The following is a 20,792-nucleotide window of genomic DNA, read 5'->3' as shown; positions in this document are numbered from 1 at the left end:
CTGTGGCAGACATTTAAGGGGATATTTCTGAATACACAGAATAAGTACATTACTACTGTAAAGAAAAACTCTAAGGATGGGGGTGCAGGCTGGACACCATCCGTGATTAACTAAAGTTAAGGAAAGCATCAAACTTAAGGAAAAAGCATATAACTGCACCAATGGTCAGATGATTGGTTAGGGCATAAAGAAAGGCAGAGAATGACTAAAAGGTTAATCAGGAGAAAGAAATTAAAGAATGAGAGGAAGCTAACAAGAAATGTAAAATGGATAGCAAGAGTTTCTATAGGTATTTAAACAGGAAAAGAGTAAGTAAAGTGAGTGTTAGTCCTCTACAGAGTGACAATGGGGAGTTAATAGTAGATAAGGAAATGGCGGATGAAATGAACAAATATTCTGCTTCTGTCTTCACCATAGAAGATACAAAAGATATTCCAGTAATAGCTGTAAATCAGGAGGTGGAAGGGAGAGAAGAACTTGGTGAAATTATAATCACTAGGGAAGTGGTACTGAGCAACTGATGGAACTGCGATCTGACCAGTCTCCGGGTCCTGATGGCCTTTATCCTCGGGCCTTAAAAGATGTGGCTAATGAGGTAGCAGATGCATTGGTGTTAATTTTCCCCATTTTGCTAGATCCTGGAAAGGCTCCATCAGGCTGGAAAATAGCTAATGTAACTCCTCTATTCAAGAAGAGAGGGAGGCAGAAAACAGGAATCTATAGGCCAGTTAGCTTGATGTCTGTCATCGGAATGGTCTTAGAATTGACCATTAAAGAGGTTATAGCTGGGCACTTAAAAAAAAAACTCAAGGTAATTGGGAAGAGTCAGCATGATTTTCTGAAAGGGAAATCATGTTTAACCAATTTATTAGTGTTCTTTGAAGGAGTAACATTCACTGTGGATAAAGGGGAACCTGTAGTCGTATTGTACTTGAATTTCCAGAAGCCATTTGATTAGATGCCATATCAAAGGTTATTGTGGAAAATAAAAGCTCATGGTGTAGGGGGTAACATATTTGTATGGATAGAAGATTGACTGGCTGGCAGAAAACAGAATATGTATAAATGGGTCTTTTTCTGATTGGCAGGGTGTGACAAGTTGAGTTCCAAGGGGTCTGTGCTGTGGCCTTGACTTTTTACAATTTATACCAATGATTTAGATGAGGATTGAGAAGGCGTGGTAGCTAAATTTGCAGATAACACACAGGTAGGTAGGGAAGTAGGTTTGAAGAGAACTTGAGGTTACAGCCAGATAGGCTGAGTGAGCGGGCAAAAATCAGGCAGATGGAATATAATGTAGGAAAATGTGAAGTTGTTCACTTTGGCAGGAAGAATGAAAAAGCAGTGTTACTTAAATGTAGAATTCAGAGGTGTAGAGGGATCTAGTTGTTCTAGTGCATGAGTCACAAAAAGTTAGTATGCAGGTACAGCTAGTAAGTAAGAAGGCTAATGGAATGCTATCCTTATTATGAGAGGAATTGAACATAAAATTAAGGATGTTATGCTTCAGTTATACAGGGCATTGGTGAAACCACATCTTGAATACTTTGGTCTCCTTATTTAAGGAAGGAGATAAATCCATTGGAGGCATTTCAGAGGAGGTTTACTAGATTGATACCTAGAATGGGTGGGTTGTCTTCTAAGAAAAGGTTGGACTTGTTTCCACAAGTTTAGAAGAATGAGGGGTGACTTGATAGAAGTATATAAGATCCTGAATGGCCTCGACAAGGTGAATGTGGAGAGGATGTTTCCTCTTCTGGTTGAGTCCTGAACTAGAGAGAACTGTTTTTAAAATTAGGGGTTGCCCTTTTAGAACAGAGATGAGAAATTTTTTCACTCTGAGGGTTGTGCCTCTTTGGAACACTGTCTCAGAAGGTGTTAGAGGTGGGATAATTGAATACTTTTAAAGCAGAGGTAGAAAGCCTTTGATTCCCTTGCCTAACAAGAATCTATGGAGGTAGTTGGGAATATGGAATTTGAAACACAGACAGATCAGCCATAGCCTTATTGAATGTGGGTGCATGTTCGAGGGGCTGAATAGCCTACTTCTGCTCCTATGTCATATGTTTGAGAGATAAACATTCTACCCGAATTTACACCTTTTAAGTAGTAGAATGACCATTTGATGGACCAGGAGAATAGTGGCAATGCAGTCACAATTTATGGTAACATGCTACTTAACCATGCCTCTTAGGTGATGTTGCTCTTCTAATGACAAACAAAAGACTTGCCACGCTGGGGCGGTGACAGGGAAGTAAGCAGCATTTTGGTGTTAAGGTGGCTCAGTTATTATCCATGTGATAAAAGTTTGGAATTGGGTCAGCCTTGTGTACAACATCTGAAGCTTGATTCTCAGGTTGTACAAGTGAACTTATCTCAGTCATGGCAGAAGTAACCTGAAAAGCACCAGGTTTTGCAGAGGAAATGGTTTAGGGTGCCTACTTCTGATTTCTATCCAACAATCTGTGCTGGGTGTGAGGTAAAGAAAATATTGCGCTTGGATTTGATATCACTTGTCAAATAATTTACTCTCAAGGCTACTTAAACTTTGCGCTTGTCATTTGCTAGCAAGGAGTCAATAGTTTAAAATTGGAGAAACATGGTTGGAAAAATAACTAACTGACGCATTGTTTGGCTTCAGATTTGTTTCAGTGCTTACCCTTGAGATTACCAACTTACTCGACGCCATTCACATGGTATATTTGAATTTCCTTCCTGAAAATGTATCAATTGCTGCCAGTGACGCATCAGAACTTGAACTAGAAACCATAGTACTACCTTTTCCATTTGGCAGAACTTCTTCCTGGAGGTAACATACTTTGAACCTGATGCACCAACTTGGGGCACAAATCTTTGTACAGTATATAAATCTATACTTTGCACTGTTTCAAAAATCTTCTGATATGTTTTATGACATTAATTGGGTAGCAAATGAGCATATTTCTCTCCAGTGAATACTTGTAGGAAATGATCATATGTAATTCATCTTCAAATGTGTAGCAGCTGTGGCTCACATTTACCTCTGAATCAGAAGATTCTGGATTCAATTCCGCTTGAACACAAAAACCAATGATGACCCTTCAATGCAGTATTGAGAGAGTGCTGTACTTTCAGAATTGCCATCCTCCTTATGAGATTTATCAGAAGCCCTGTTTGCCCTTTCAGGTGCATGTAAAAATACCATGGCTCCATTTTGAAGAACAACTGGGGAGCTATCTATAGCCTCCAGGCAAATACTTATCCCTTATCCAACATCATCAAAAAAGATTCTCTGATTGTTATCACAATGTTGTTCGTGGTAGCTTGGTGTACTCAAATTGACTGCCATGTTTCCTGTGGCAACATTTAAAACTACTTCAGCGGCTGTTTCAAAAAAAACTTAGAGACATATGTGGTTGCAAAAAATACTAAATTTATGCGCTTTTTTTCAAATAATCTTCAGCTTTTATTCTTTAGAACTCTATCATCAAACCCTTTTTAAAAGAATTTTATCATGCTGGCAAAATGTTTTATTTTTGTACTTAACATTCTTTGCTTTATTTTTCTTTGCTCACTTCACTCACCTTCTCAACTTGTATTCACATTTCCCAAAACCTGCCACACCCCCATTGCCCACCCCCTCCCCCAAACACCCCCTTAATTTTTCCTTGAAAGCTTTGTATAGAATCTTACGGCACAGGAGGAGGCCATTTTGCCTATCATGCCTGACTCATTTTGCTCTTTGAAAGAGCTGTCCAATTAGTCCCACTCCCCTGCTTTTTCCACATAGCGCTGCAGTTTTTTTCCCCTATTCAAGGATGTGGATCATAGCAAGGAAGTGATGGTGTTAGGGAGGGTGCGTAAAAGATTCATTATAATGGTTCCAAGGGTGGGAAACTTCTGTTACATGGATAGATTGGGGCAGCTGGCACTGTTCTTCTTGGAGAAGAGAAAGTTGAGAGAGATTTGATAGAAGCACAGGTACTGGACCCTGTATCTGGGAAGCTCAGGACTGGACATGTGCCAGATTTGTAGATTTTAATATTGGGCCCTAGGCCTACCATGTATAATACTTTATTTCATGTATGAGAAATGAAGAATAAAATAATTTTTATACTTGTATTGATATATTATTTTACTACTTGATTTTCTTAAATTACATCCCAGTTGAAGAAGAGTCAGCATCAGAAGGAATGTCTGGGGTGGTAACTGGTGTACAGGCACAGGCTGAGGAAGTTGAAGGTTGAGGCTCTGTCGTACTTTTAAACATGTCCTGTAGCTTAAGTTTTGTCAAATGTATGAAACTCTGTCAAATGAAACTCTACTGATGCAGCTCGCGAATTAATTCCTCCGTAAGGTTTAAGCACCTGTCAATAGATTTTTTTTTTACTCCTATTCATCCAGCCCACCATTTTCATTGTCATCATTATCACTCTCATTCTCTTTATTCTTATTCATGACCATGTTGCATATTTCACTGTCTGAGTTGCTGCAGAGCATTATTGTCAATATTCAGACTATCCTCAACAGCTCCTTCGTCCAACAACTTGGCTTTGCATATGCCAATAAACCTTCATCTTGGACACACGCAAGCCACTAAAATCAAGTTACATTTCATCTTCACCATTTGGAAACATGGTAAATGACCACAAGTTGTGCCAGTCATTTATCAAAATATCTTGGGGTGCATTGGCCCCCAGGCTTTGCAGCATTCCAGAATAAATCTTTTACATTGAATTCTTTTTGAATTTTCTTAAATCCCAAGCCTCTGTTGCATGCAGTGAGCATTTTGTGCATGAATTCAGCCTTGTACCTGGCCTTGAATGCCCACAGAATGCCTTGGTCCATGGGCTAGATGAGGGGCATACAGTTGGGGGGCAAATAAACTCCTAAAATAGTCCCTGATGAGGAGTTCTGCATCAGGGTGTGCGACACAATTATCAAGGAGTAACATAATTTTGCAGCCCAAGGAAGACCCACAGACCAAAAATGAGCACTGGTTTCAGGGTCAAAATGGCTCTCGTACCAATCAAGGAAAATTTGGCTAGTCATCCACATGCGCTTATTTGCCTCATAAACAATAGGAAAAGCCCTGATCCCCGGAAAGACGTAGGATTCAGGCTTTTACGAATAACAAGCAATTAACACCTATGCATAGCTGCTCCATTTTAACATCTGAGTACAGTAAACCGTTCCATAGAATCTTTGAACCCCATTGGTGCTTCTCCTCTGCTGTTACATAGGTTTTCCTGGGAATATACTTCCTATATAATGAGGTTTCATCAACATTGTACACTTGCTCTGCTGTTAGACCTTCTTCCGATATTGTCGTGTGTCACAAACTATCATATTTTTCATAATAGTATTCAGAATCACAGTGCAGAAGAGGCCCTTCGGCCCATCGAGTCTGCACCGACATGTGAGAAACACCTGACCTACTTACCTAATCCCATTTACCAGCACTTGGCCCATAGCCTTGAATGTTATGACGTGCCAAGTGCTCATCCAGGTACTTTTTAAAGGATGTGAGGCAACCCGCCTCCACCACCCTCCCAGGCAGTGCATTTCAGACCATCACCACCATCTGGGTAAGAAAGTTTTTCCTCACAACCCCTGTAAATCTCCTGCCCCACACCTTAAACTTATGCCCCCTTGTGACTGACCCTTCAACTAAGGGGAACAGCTGCTCCCTATCCACCCTGTCCATGCCCCTCATAATCTTGTACACCTCGATCAGGTCACCCCTCAGTCTTCTCTGCTCCAATGAAAACAACCCAAGTCTATCTAACCTCTATTAATAACTTAAATGTTTCATACCAGGCAACATCCTAGTGAATCTCCTCTGCACCCCCTCCAGTGCAATCATATTCTTCTTATAATGTGGCGACCAGAACTACTCCAGCTGTGGCCTCACCAAGGTTTTGTGTGTGCGTGCGTGACATGAATTAGAGTCAGATACACTGCAAGATTGAAATTATCAAAAGAGTTAGGTATAAAAAGAGTATTTGAAATGCTAATGTGTGAACTAGGGTAAAAGTCAGTACATAGGGTGTGAATGAAATTTGAAGTTTAAGATAAGTGGAGGGGTGTTTGGTTTTCAAAGAAACATAGTTTTACAACTGACTGGATAAATAAGGCAAGGTTATTATGTTTATTTTTCCCAAAAGGAAAAGGCCATATCGACAACATGAAATATTTTTCTATTATTGGAAAAGTAAATTCCAAAGACCATATGGGAACAATGAGATTAGATTATAGAGAGAAATACATTTAAATAAGGATGGAAGGTTGTATCAGGGGTGGCCAGATACACCATGTGAAACAGACTTGGGGAAACAGCCTCTAACCACTTTGCAGAAGTCTGCTGTTCAAATAACCAAAGTTGTGTTAAAAGCCTTTAGAATTCCACTTTCGAGCGGATGCTTGTGGTAACCTTGCTAGATTGCCTATTTAAATTTAAAATCTATTTTGGACTTAAAGGCGATGTGCAGTTGGGAGTCAGGTTAATTAGGAATTTTGGGAATTGTTATAATACATAACGGTGTAACTGTTATCTTGTGTATGTGTTTTATTCCTTTTGTTAATAAATCTTTTAATTTAATTTTAATCTCTAAAGGTGTTAGTGAACTGATTTTGTCTGAATTCAGTGCACAAATCTTCAAGTAATAAATACAAATTGGAAAACTGTTGTGATAGTGTGGCCAAGTTTTCCTTGTGGATTTGGTCAGCTTGACAAATACCACCTACCGCGTCATAACAAAATTGGAGGCTCTTTGCAGCATATTTGAAATTCCTTGATTTGCTCCGGGTTGGTGAATCTTAAGGCTGCGAGTACATAAAGAACATTGAAGTCAGGAGTTGGTGTTAAGGGGTTTTAAAGTGGTGAGACTAAATATTACTTTAACCATTGCTATGATTTTTCTGGCAGTAGAAGATATAACTCTGGTTTACAAAAAATAACTAAGATTAAGTTAACAGAATTGATGGCGAAGTTGCCGTTAGGATTAACTGCAGGGGCAAAGAAAGCGGACATAAGTGCATGCAGCATTTGAAATTGGAAGGGATGCCTGGAATTGGCGAGTCACAGCTTGAGGTAGTGAGACTTCAGTTACAAGTGAAGAAGCTTGAACTTGAACAAGCAATGCAAATGAAAAATTTTGAATTAGAGGCAGAGGAAAAGGAAAGAACGTGCATTTTAAAGAGAGCAAGCAAAAAGGCAGGAGAGAGAAAGAAAACGAAAGGAAGTTGGAACTGGGGAAATAAGCAATGGAGGAAAAGGGAAAGAGAATATCAGCTTAGGCTGGAAGTTTTAAAAAAAAAAGAGACCTCAGATTCTGTGGAAGGTTCTGATGTGGAACCAACTACCAGTGGTTTAAATTTGTGCAGACTCTTTTGAAGTTTGAGGAAAGGAATGTCAAGGTGTTCTTTATTTTATTTGAGAAGATAGCTAAGCAGATAAACTGGCCACAAGAAATCTGGACATTGCTTTTGCAGTCTAGGTTGGTAGGTAGAGCTCATGAGGTATATGCTTCACTGTCAGAAGAGATATCGGTGGACTGTGAGGCAGTATAAAAGGCTATTTTAAGTGCATATGAGTTGTTTTCTGAGGTGTACAGGCAGAAATTTAGGAATACAAGGAAACAGCCTGGGCTGACTTGTATCGAGTTTGAGAGAATAAAACAAATCAACTTTGATCAGTGGATATGGGCATTAAAGGTAGAAACGACATATGCAGCTCTTGGAGGAGTAATTCTTTTAGGAATTAAATCTTTAAATTTTTCTTTGGTAGTGAGAACTCATTTGGAGGAACAGAGGGTTAATAGGCAAGGCAAGCAGCAGAGATAGTTGCTGATTATGAATTAGTCCATAGATCTAAACCTTTTTTGCATCACCTTTTTAAATCAGAGAAGGATAGAAAGTGGGAAGGTGAAAGGAAGGTAGTTAGTCAAGGAAGAAAAGGAGCAGTAAGAAATTTTCAGTAAGTTTCTCTTCTGACCAAAAAGGAAGATGCTGAGGGTAGAAGTGACACTTGAAAACTTGGGTATTTTCATTGACTTTGTGTGCCCCACCTTATTACAATGCATTGGAGGTTACAGGGAAAACCTATTGCAGTAGTTAGAACACCAGAAAAGTTCTGGAAACAAGAGTACTGTGGGTTTTGAGATCCAAAATCAGGAAAAACCAGTGGTTTGTGTACAAGTGAAGCAGGAAGAATTAGTGATACGTAAAGCAGTGAGGATGTGTTCACAATTTAACCAAGGGAGTGTTGAAGGGTAGGTTATGAAACTGCTTAAAGATTTTGTGTATGAAGGGAAAGTATTTCCATGTGTACAGGGTGGAGCAGGCAAAGATATTAAAATTTTAAGTGATAGTCAATCCTTAATGTTATGGTATAGTGTGGTTTGTTGTCCAGAAGGAGTATTGCAGGAAAGAGTGATAATTTGAATTCATGGAGATGCTAAGCCTAATCCATTACAGAAGATAAATTTTAAAAGTAAGTTGAAAACAGGTAAGGTGTTTGTTGAAGCAGTGGAAACATTGCCCATTTCAGGGGCTCAGTTTATTTTAGGTAATGACATAGTTGGGTCATAGATGTTGGTGATGCCTACTGTAGTCAAGCAGCAGCATGTGGAACTGCATTCAACAGAGGTGTTGCCGAAAGAGCATCCTGGATTGTTTCCAGATTGTGTAGCAACATGATCACAAACTCACAGGTTGAAGCAAGAGGAGAAGGAATCTAAAAGGCAGGGAAGAGATGCCGACATTCAATTAGTTGCAAAACAAAAACAGAATTACCTGGAAAAACTCAGCAGGTCTGGCAGCATCGGCAGAGAAGAAAAGAGTTGACGTTTTGAGTCCTCATGACCCTTCGACAGAACTTGAGTTCAATTCCAGGAAAGAGCTGAAATATAAGCTGGTTTAAGGTGTGTGTGTGGGGGGCGGAGAGATAGAGAGGTGGAGGGGGGGGTGTGGTTGTAGGGACAAACAAGCAGTGATAGAAGCAACCACCCCCCCCCCCCCACCCCACCTCCACCTCCACCTCTCTGTCTCTCTCTCTCTCTCCGCCCCCCACACACACACCTTAAACCAGCTTATATTTCAACTCTTTCTTGGACTCGAACTCAAGTTCTGTCGAAGGGTCATGAGGACTCGAAACGTCAACTCTTTTCTTCTCCGCCGATGCTGCCAGACCTGCTGAGTTTTTCCAGGTAATTCTGTTTTTGTTTTGGATTTCCAGCATCCGCAGTTTTTTTGTTTTTATTTCAATTAGTTGCATCTGTTTTTGAAAAGATTGTACAGGAAGAGAAGGTTGAAGAGAATGAAGTGGAAGTGTTTAGTTCAGTTAAAATTGATGGAGCTAGAGCAGAAGGATTCACAAATACAGCTATATCAGACAGCTTATTCGGAAGCAGTAGCAGAATGTATTAAAGAATGTTATTACCTTAAAGTAATGTGTGAACGAGGAAATGGAGGCCGTCTCATGTTTCAGCAGACAAGGAATGGGAGGTAGAACATCAAATAATTTTACCATCTGGATACAGAAATGAGATATTGAGAGTAGCTCATGAAATTCCAATAGCGGGATATTTTGGAATTCGGAAAACGCAGGCGAAAATATAAAAACATTTTTATTGGCCTGGATTGCATAAAGATATAGTCAAATTCTGTAGCTCATGTCACATGTCGGGTGAATGGACAACCTCAAGCAGTAATTAAACCGGAACCTTGAATTCCGATTCAAGCATTTGAAGAACCTTTTACCAGGGTCCTGATTGATTGTATAGGGCCCCTCCTTAAGACTAAAAGTAGAAGGCATGCTTGCTGACAATGAATATATCTATAAGGCTCCCAGGAGCGATACCTTTATGAAATATTACAGCAAAGAGAATTATAGAGGGGTTGACTAAAATTTTTACATGATTCAGGCTACCGAAAGAAATGCAGTCTGATCAGTGTTCGAATTTCATGTCACAGCTGTTTAAGGCAGTAACAAGCAGCCTGGGGATAAAGCAATTTAAGTCATCGGCTTATCATCCTGAATCACAAGGTACTTTAGAGAGATTGCATCAAACTTTAAAAACCATGATTTGAGAGGGGGACCGTGAGGCAGTGCGAGCAGAGCAGTAGCCTTGGTAAGTTTTAAAAAGAGCGGGAACTGAGTCAGAGTGGAGATTTAAAAAGAGCAGGAGAGGGACTCAGGGCTGAAAGCGGCGCAAGGACAGAGCAAGAATTTTGGGGAGACTCGGGGCTGACCGGAGAGGAGAGGCCAGCAAGAGAGGTATAAAAGGGCGTGACAAACAGCGGCCAAGACTGGAGAGGAGAGGCATATCCTCAGGACCTTCAGGTGGTGGAGTTTGAAGTGATGTCACGATTCAAAAATTGACAGCTCGGGGAGGCAGCAGATTGGTATGTAGGGTCAGGTGAGGAGTACTTCTACTTTTTCTACTAATTAAACTGCTGCAGTCAATTAGCTTAAACAAAATAAGGTGAGGACTTTGGACTGTAGTGGGAATGTTTGGAGTGGAATAAGGTCCCTAGCGTAATTAGTATTCTTTAAAGGGAATGGCTAATGAGCTTAATCTAAAGGGAAGTCATGGCAGCTGAGCTTGTTTCCCATGATATGCTCCCTCTGTGCTATGTGGGAAGTCATGAACACTTCCAATGTCCCTGGTGACCATGTGTGCAGGGAGTGTGTCCAGGTACAGCTACTGGCTAACCACAATTTGGAGCTTGAGCTGCGGGTGGATTCACTGTGGAGCATCTGCGATGCTGAGATTATCGTGGACGGCACGTTCAGTGAGGTGGTCATACTGCAGGCGGAAAGGGGATAGGTGACCACCGGGCAGAGTAGAGGAAGGCAGGTAGTACAGGAGTCCCCTGTGGCCGTTCCCCCTAAAAAAATACCGTTTTGGATACGGTTGGGGGGATGACTTCTCGGGGTAAAGCAGCAGGAGCCAAGTCCATGGCACCACTGGTGGCTCTGCTGCCCAGAAGAGGAGGAAGAAGAGTGGCAGGGCTATTGTAATAGGGGATTCAATAGTAAGGGGAACAGACAGGTATTTTTGCAGCTGCAAAAGAGACTCCAGTATGGTATGTTGCTTTGCTGGCGCCAGGGCCAAGGATGTCTCGGAGAGGCTGCAGGGCATTCTGAAGGGGGAGGGCGAACAGCCAGTGGTGGTGGTCCATATTGGTACCAATGACAGGTTTTTAAAAAAAGGAATGAGGTCCTACAAACTGAATGTAGGGAGTTAAGATGTAAATTAAAAAGCAGGACCTCAAAGGTAATAATCTGAGAATTACTACCAGTGCCATGTGCTAGCAAGAGTAGAAATAATAGGATATATCAGATGAATATGTGGCTGAAGAAATGATATAGGGGGAGGAATTCAGATTCCTGGGACATAGGGACCAGTTCTAGGGAAGGTGGGACCAGCACAAACAGGATGGACGGGTTGCATCTGGGCAGGACTGGGACCGATGTCCTCGGGGGGAGTGTTTGCTAGTGTTGTTGGGGAGGGTTTAAACTAGAATGGCAGGGAGTTGGGAACCTGAGCAGTGAGACAGAGGAGGGGGAAACAAGGATAGAAATGAAAGACAGAAAAGTAAGAAGCAAAAGTGAAAGGCAGAAAAAACAAGGGTGAAAAACAAATCGGGTCATAGTGCAAGATAAAGCTACAATGACTAACAAGGTTAAAAAGACAAGTCTAAAGGCATTTTATCTTAATGCACGGAGCATTCGCAATAAGGCAAATGAATTAACAGTGCAAATAGATATAAACGATTATGATATAGTTGCAATTACAGATACATGACTGCAGCATGACCAAGGGTGGGAACTGAATATCCAGGGGTATTCAATATTTAGGAAGGACAGATAAATAGGGAAAGGAGATGGGGCAGCATTGTTAATAAAAGAGGAAATCAATGCAATAGTGAGGAAGGATACTGGCTTGGAAAATCATGATGTGGAATCTGTTTGGGTGGAGGTAAACGCCGAGGGGCAGAAAACGTTGGGGGTTCTCTACAGGCCCTGAAATGTAATGGAAATGTAAGGGAAGGCATTAAGCAGGAAATTAGAGACATGTGCAATAAGGGTACAACTGTAATCATCGGTGACTTGAATCTACATATAGATTGGACAAACCAAGCTAGCAATAATGCTATAGAGGAGGGTTTCCTGGAGTGTATACATGATGGTTTTTTGACCTATATGTTGAGGAAACGACTAGAGAGCAGACTAGATTAGACAAAGTCAGCATGGGTTTATGAAAGGGGAATCATGCTTAACTAATCTGCTGGACCTTTTTGAGGATATGACTTAGACGAGGGAACCAAATGCAATATTTCCACGTTTGCTGATGACTCAAAATTGGGCAGAGTTGTGAGGAGGATGCAAGGAGACTTCAGGGCGATTTTAGACAAGTTGTGTGCGTGGGCAAACACACGGCAGATGCAGTATAACATGGATAAATGTGAAGTTATATACGTCATTGTGAAAAACCAAAAGGCAGAGTATTATTTAAATGATATACTGAGAAGTGTGGATGTACAAAGGGATCTGGGTGTCCTTGTACACCAGTCAATGAAAGCAAATAGGCAGGTGCAGCAAGCAATTAGGAAGGCAAATGGTATGTTGGTCTTCATTGCAAGAGGGTTTGAGTTCAGAAGTAGGGATGTCTTACTGCAGTTATACAGGGCCTTAGTGAGACCACACCTGGAGTATTGTATGCAGTTTTGATCTCCCTACCTAAGAAAGGATATACTTGCCTTTGAGGGAGTGCAGCAAAGGTTCACTAGGATGATACCAGGGATGGAAAGTCTGTTGTATGAAGAGAGATTGGTTTGACTGGACCTGTATTCACTGGAGTTTAGAAGAATGAGGGGAGATCTGATTGAAATGTATAGAATTCTAACAGGGTTAGATAGACTGGATGCAGGGAGGATGTTTCCCATGGTTGGGGAGTCTAGAACCAGGGGCCACAGTCTCAGGACACGAGACAGGCCATTTAGGACTGAGATGAGGAAAGTTTTCTTCACTGAGGGTGGTCAAGCTGTGGAATTCTCTACCACAGAAGGCTGTGGAAGCCAGGTCACTGAGTATATTCAAGAAAGAAATTGATAAATTTTTGGATATTTGGGACATCAATGGAGAGAAAGTGGGAAAATGGTGTTGACTTAGAGAATCAGCCATGATCATATTGAAGGGTGGAGCAGGCTCAAAGGACCAAGTGGCTTACTCCTAGTTTCTACGTTTCTATGATGAGGGCTAATAGTTACGTGACTGAGATCAAGGATTCCATTCTTGTTATTTGCTACTAGGGATGCTCCGAATGAATCAACAGGATTTAGTCCTTTTGAATTAGTTTATGGTCATGAGGTAAGGGGACCACTTAAGTTGATTCAGGAGAAGTTAGTGGGCCAAAATTAGGAAAGTACTCACCTGGATTATGTGACACACTTCAGAGAAGAATTGAACAGGGCAAGAGAGTTAGCTAAAGAACATTTAAAGATATCACAGCAGGTGATGAAGACGAAGGCAGATAAGTGAGCCAAAGCTTGTACTGGGGGGAAAAGTATTAGTTTTGTTACCAGTGTTAGGTGAACCATTGAAGGCAAGGTTTAGTGGGCCTCAAAGGATTGAAAAGAAACTGAATGAAGTAAGTTATTTAATAGATACACCAGACAGAAGAAAGATGCAGAGGGTGCCATGTAAATATGCTTAAAAAGAACTTTGACAGGGAAGACAACCAAAAGGAAGTATTAGTGGTGTTATATAAGGAGAAAGAGGTAGAAATGCAAAATTCTGAAATTGATTTTCCTCTAATCAAATTAGACAATGAGGGGATACTTAAAAATTTAAATGTAATATTGAGTTGCCTTCCAGACAAGTGTCAAAGTGATTTGGAGAAGCTATTCCAGTTCCACAAAGCTATTTGTGGGAATAAGCTGGGGAGGACAAATTTAGCTACACAAGATGCAGATGTGAGCAATTCAGTTTCAATAAAGCAACATCCTGATAGATTAAATCCAGTGAAATTATAGCAAGTACAGAAAGAAATTGAATTCATGCTTCAGAATGTCATCTTAGAACCTAGTTGCAGTAACTGGAGTTCACCTTTTGTCATGGTACCAAAGCCGGATGGAACACAGACTGTATGTGGATTATCGAAAAGTAAATGCATTGACAAAAGCAGATTCATATAATCTTCCAACTGTGGAATAGGATATTGAGAAAGTGGGACAATCACAAAGATTGACTTGCTGTGAGGATATTGGCAAGTACCGTTATTGGAGATAGCAAAAGAGAATATCGGCTTTTGTGACGCCAGATGGACTATATCAGTTTAAAGTTATGTAATTTAGTATAAAGAATGTGCCAGCACCATTTCAAAGACTGAAAGCAATTGTAGGACTGAGCAATCGTGCTACTTATATTGACGACTTGGCAGTTTTCAGTCGACCATGGGAGGAGCTTTTATAACATCTGAAAGAACTGTTTTATCGACTGTAAGAAGCTTGTTTGGTGGTGAGTTTGGTTGAGTGAATTTGCAAATGCGCAAATTACATATCTAGGCCATACTGTTGGACATGGTAAGGTGGCTCCAAAAGATGTGAAAGTAAAAGCCAGTGTGAATTTCCCCGTGCCAAGAACAAAATGGGAAGTTTTGAGATTTCAGGGCATGAGTGGATTTTACTGGAGGTTTGTACAAAATTTTAGCAGTGTGGTTGCTGCATTGACTGAACTACTAAAAAAGGACAAGTTTCAGTGGATACGAGTGTCAGAATGCATTTTACAATTTAAAAACTCTGTTGACTACGACACCAGTTTTGGCAATACCTAATTATGTCAAACAGTTTAAGTTGGCGGTAGATACAAGCGATTTGGGTAATGGTGCTGTGTTGTTGCAATATGAAGAAAGTGGAATTGAGAAGCTGAATGTACATCAGAGAAAGTACTCAACCATCAAAAAGGAGATTCTAGGTCTGGTGTTAGCATTGCAGCATTTTGAGGTTTATGTTGCAAGCAATTCGCCTGAAACAATTGTTTATACAGACCACTATCCTTTAAAATTTCGGACAAATTTCGAGACTGAAGTGTAAGACTATTCAGGTGGAGTTTGTTACTGCAACCATTTAATTTAGATTATACATGTGGCTGGACAAGAAAATCTAATTGCAGATGCATTGTTGAGAATTTAACGTTGAAAGAAAATTGGACATTTAAACGTGGACATTGGACTGAAATGACCCCTGTTGATACAAAGGATTTGTATATATTATGTTAATGCATGTACCTGGCAATGTAATAGTTTGTGTATATAGTTAAGTATAGTAAGTAATGTAAGATGGGTTGAGAAAATGAAGCTGCCTTTTAAAATCATGATGGTTCATTTTTCCATAAAGATGGAAGTGTCACGAAACTATTGTATTTTTTATAACAGTATTGTAAGGTAGGGGTGTATGCGTTGGATAGACTGCAAGATTGAAATTATCAAACAAATTAGGTATAAAAAGGGTATTTGAAATGCTAACGGGTGAGCTAGGGCAAAAGTCAGTAGATAGGGTGTGAATAAAATTTTGCAGTTTAAGATAAGTGTAGAGGTGTTTGATTTTCAAAGAAGCATGATTAAGTTCTGCGAATGACAGGATAAATAGGGCAGGTTTATTACAGTTATTTTTCCCAAGAGGAAAATGCTATAATAACAACATGAAATATTTTTGTATTATGGGAAAAGTAAATTCCAAAGACATATGGGGACAATGGGATTTACAGATTAAAGAGAGAAATATATTAAACAAGGATGGAAGGTTGTATCAGTGGTGGCTATGTAAGATCTAAAAGATACACCTTGGGGAAACAGTCTCTAGCCACTTTGCAGAAGTTTTATGTTCCAGTAACCAAAGTTGCGTTAAAAGCCTTTGGAGTTCGACTTGTCGAGTGGGTGTTATGGTAACCTTGCTGGATATCCTATCTAAATTTAAAATCTATTTTGGACTGTTGCCTTAAATGGGATGTGCAGTTGGAAGTCAGGTTAATTAGGAATTTTGGGAATTGTTATACTACTAAGTAATAGTGTAACTGTAATCTTGTGTATGTGTTTTATTCCTTTTCTTAATGTTTTAATTTTTAAAATCTCTAAAGGTGTTAATGGATTCATTACTTCTAAATTCAGTGCTTAAACCTTCTTGTAATAAATACAAATTGCAAAACCGTTGATAGTGTGGCCTAATTTTCCTTGTTGATTTGGTCAGCCTGGCAAATACCACCTGCCATATCATAACACATGGAAAATTCGTTCAAGTATGCCTCTGCAGCTTCTTTATCAGGTTAATTGTTTTCACCGCATACTTTTAGCAGATGTACACCATGGTATTTTTAAAATTTGTTATACCATTCTGATGAGTATTCAATGATGTTAGGCCTAACTCTTCATGAAACACTTTCACTTGGGCCATGATAATGAAGTGATCCAATGGATATTTTTCATTCTGACACTGCCTGATCCACTCTAGTAACACCTTGTCTTCATGGACAGTCTTTGACTGGGCACATCACTGTCAGCATAAAATTTAAGTAACTTCTCCTTTTGTTTCAAATCATAAATGGTCGATGCACCAATACCATATTAATTTTTTCACTGAGATGCATTAGTAACTGCACTTCCTGCTTAATACTCAGTGACTAATGCTGCCTCTTCTCACTCTCCTGGCCTTTTTGACATGAAACAAGGGCTAATAAAGACTAGAACTGCAGAGAAACACTTGTTTGAACTGTGTGTAATAGATGCGGGAATTGGTGGCACCACCAAATAAATCAGCAGCTTGACAAAGTACTCTGTGTGCTAATTTCAAATTGCTACCTAGGGTGCCATCGTCAAACATAGCCAGTTTTCGGGTCCTTCTAGATTTTGGGATGGCGGATAAGGGGTCCGGTACCTGTATTCAAAATCATGAGAAACCTGAACAGAGTGGATAGGGAGAAATGTTCCCATTGGCAGAAGGATAGAGTATCAGAGGGCACAGATTTAAGATGTTGTGAATGCAAGGCTTTATGAGATGGTTATGTTTTAAATTTTCTCTTTTAATTTAAGGTAAAACAGGGTGCCCAGAAGAGGGGGATGGTAATCATCCTGAACTCTGCCCGGAGACAGGCCTAAGTCATTTGGGTGCCATGGGGGAGAGGACCAGGTCAAAACCTATTGAATCTCAAGTGCCAGTTTTCACACCTTGACACAAAAGAGGGGCAGCTGGTCTTTCTGGATACAGACTCTCAGACTCCGAGATCCTGAAAAGAGGGGGAAGAGAAAAGCAGAGGGGAAAAGACTGTTGTGTTAGCCCCAAGCAGAATGTTGGTGGGAAATGGTTCTCTTGTTCGAAGAGACAGAACTTGTGGAGATTTAAGAACCAAAGAGTTGCCAGAGGGCACCTTGCTACTGCAAGTGCTGGAAAACTGAGTGAAACAACTTTCAAAAGAACACTGGAAATATCACCCTGACAGGACAGAGAAGGGAGCCTGCTGGAAAATTCGGCAGAGGTTTGGTCTTGAATCTACAAGGCTACATATCTGCTGTGAATGTGGTGTAACATATAAATGGGTTGTGAAGTGTTTTTGGTTGTATTAATGGGGAAAACCTTTCCTGTAATTTGGTGTATTTAGCTACCTAGTAAGTAAGTATGTTGATTTTGGTGTTTGTTATTATAAAAGCCTTAAAACCTGAAACCCTGTTGCGAAATGCTGTGTCGGTCGCAGGGAAATTCATATCTCAAGTTATTGGTCTCTGAGGATCGAGATAAAGATAATTGACAAAAGAAGCAATGGTGGCATCAGGAAAACTTTTTCATGCAGCGATGAGAGGAATTGTTTTCTGCATTGAGCTGTGGATGATCTGGAATGTGCTGCCTGAGAGCAGGCAGATTCAATTGTGGCATTCATAAGTGAATCGGATCGTTATCTGAAAAGGAAACGTACAGGGCTTTGGGGAAAAGGCAGGGGAATGCCACTAGGTGAATTGCTGTTGCAGAGGGCCAGCACAGACAGATTGGGCTGAATGGCCACTTTCTGTTCTGTAACCGTTCTATGATTCTATATGATTTTTTAAAAATTCATTCATGGGATGTGGGTGTCTCTGGCTAGGCCAGCATTTATTGCCCATCCCTAATTGCCCTTGTTCGCAGGGCAATTAAGAGTCAATCACATTGCTGTGGGTCTGGAGTCACATGTAGGCTTGACCAGGTAAGGACAGCAGATTTCCTTTCCTAAAGGACATTAGTGAACCAGATGGGTTCTTACAACAACGGGCAATGGTTTCATGGTCATCATTAGACTTTTAATTCCAGATATTTATTGAATTCAAATTCCACCTATCTGCTTTGGTAGGTTTCGAGCCCGGGTCCCCAGAACATTATCCTGGGTTTCGGGAACACTGGCCCAGTGACAATGCCATCACTTACCCTGGCTATGAAGTGTTCTATGAAGTATTTATCTAAGTCCCTTTTGAATGTCCCTATTGAATTTGCTTCCACCATCTTTTAAGGCAGTACACCAGATCATCACAACACAATGCAGAAAACAATTCTTCTCATCTCCCCTTTTAGTCCTTTTGCCAATTACCTTAAATCTGTCATCTGGCTACCAGTGCTCTTGCCAGTGGAAATAATTTCTCCCCATTCGCTTGATCAAAACCTCTCAATTTTGAATACCTCTACTAAACCTCCCCTTAACCTCCTGCACTCCCAAAATAAGTATTTCTGCTCTAATCTGTTCATGTAAGTGACGTTCTTCATTTGTGTGGCATTCTAGACAGTCTCCTCTGCATCCGGTATAAGGCATTTACGTATTTCTTAAAGTTCGGTGCCTCGAATTGGACAGACTACCCCAGCCTAACCACTAATTTATAAAAGTTTACTATTCCTTCCTTTTGTACATTCATACTTGCTTTTATAAAGGTAGAGACTCCAACTGAGTTTTTAACTGCCGTATCAACTTGTTCTGCCATATTCAAAAATTTTTGTGAACTCTGTTCCTGCATCCCCTTTAAAATCATACCATTTAGTTTATATTGCTCCTCTCCTTTCTTCTTTCCAAAATGCATCACCTCGCACTTGGCTGCATTGAATTTGCCAAGTGTCTGCGCATTTGTCTATGCCCTCCCAAAGTCTATTACTATCCTCTTCACTGGTTGCTACATTGTTGAGTTTCATGTCATCTGTGAACTTTGAAATTATACCCTGTATATTCACAATCAGATTGTTACCATATATCAAAAAGATCAGCGGTCCTAATGCTATCCCTGGGGAGACACCGCAGTATGTTTCCCCCTCCCCACCCCCAAGTCTGAAAGCAACCATTCACCACTACTCTCTGCTTTATGTTGCTCATCCAATTTCTTATCCACCCTGCCATCTGTCAATTTTTTTTTTATCCCATCGGCTTCAATTTTGTTTACATGTTTACTATGTGCTACTTTATCAAACTCCTTTTGGAAGTCCATGTATACATCAACCATACTACCCTCATCAATATTCTTTGTCACGTCATAAAATAACTCAGTTTGTTGGACATGATTTGCCTTTTTAAAAAAAACCATGCTGGCGCTCACATTACAATCTGTCTTTCCATTTTAATTTCATTCTGAACTACTGTTTCCTTAAAGGCTTCCCCACCAGTAATGTTTGACTGCCCAGTAGTTATTCGGTAGATCCTTTTTTTAAACGAGTGTAACATTTGCAATCCTCCAGTCTCCTAAAACTAAGCTCATATCCAAGGAGCATTAAAGATGGTGGCTAGTGTCCCTTAAATTTCTGCCCCTACTTGTTTCATTAATCTAGGATGCATAACCATCCAAACTGAGTAAATTTTCTGAAATAAAAACACAAAATACTAGAAAAACTCAGGTTTAACAGCACCTGTGGAGAGAGAAATGGATTTAACGTTTTGAGTCCATGTGACTCTTCAGAGCTAAAGCTTGAAACGTTAACTCTGTTTCTCTCTCCACAGATGCTGTTCGACCTGAGTTTTTCCAACATTTTTCTGTTTTTATTTCAGATTTCCATCTTCTGCAGTATTTTGCTTTTATCTACTCGGTCAAACTTGTAAATAACTCCTCTTAATCTGTTTTTTCCGAACCAGTTTCTCCACTGCCAACTTCACTGTGACATTGGCAGCAACATCATCTTTAGTGAAGATGGATGCACAGCACTCATTTAGTACCCCAGCCACGTCCTCTGCTTCCAAGATGATTTCCTTTTGTGTCTCTAATTGATCCCGTCTTTCATTTGTCTATTCTTTTACTATTTATATGTTTATAATGAACTTGTGTTTGATTTTGCTATATGCTAACCTTTTCTGATACATACTCTCGGCTCCTCTTGTTTACTTTTTCAGTTATCCTCTGTGCATTCTGTTTTCTACTTGATTCTCTACTGCATTATGAATCAGTCTTTAATCATAAGTCTATTTTTTTCTGTTTAATTTTGATTCCTATATCTTTAGTCATCTAGGCATCCTTAGCTTTAGATGGCTTTCCTTTCCCACTTATAAGAATGTGTCTAGTCTGTATCTAAAGTATCTCCTCTATTCAAAGCCCCTCATCGCTCATCACTGTTTTTCCTGCTAATCTTTATTTCTAGTGCAGTGTGGCCAGATCGCTTATCAGCTCACGAAAATTAGTTAAAACTCTCATCTTTGTTCCTTGTCTCTTTACGTAACTACTCTATATGTTTGAATTTTTAAAATTTAGTTCTATAATGGGGACTGCTGCTTTCATTCAGACTTATTTTGCACATTAAAAGTTTTCCATTTTCCTCGGACC

At 40.1% G+C, this 20,792-nt stretch overlaps 1 protein-coding gene across 2 annotated transcripts in view; it reads left to right on the top strand.

Annotated features, from left to right (window-relative positions):
* Positions 1 to 20,792, top strand: part of LOC121289229 (F-box/WD repeat-containing protein 7-like) — a 217,292-nt gene that overhangs the window by 26,352 nt on the left and 170,148 nt on the right. The window contains exon 2 of one of the 2 annotated variants that reach the window (XR_005945529.1): positions 17,073 to 17,982. The exons of the other annotated variant lie outside the window; for it this stretch is intronic. The gene's annotated coding sequence lies outside the window, so the exon portion shown is untranslated. Of the gene's footprint in view, positions 1 to 17,072; positions 17,983 to 20,792 lie in introns of those variants that run through there. 2 annotated transcript variants of the gene reach the window in all.

This window comes from Carcharodon carcharias, chromosome 1 (assembly GCF_017639515.1).
Source record: "Carcharodon carcharias isolate sCarCar2 chromosome 1, sCarCar2.pri, whole genome shotgun sequence".
Classification (NCBI taxonomy): Eukaryota; Metazoa; Chordata; class Chondrichthyes; order Lamniformes; family Lamnidae; genus Carcharodon; species Carcharodon carcharias.
This window is presented reverse-complemented; position numbering and strand designations above follow the sequence as displayed.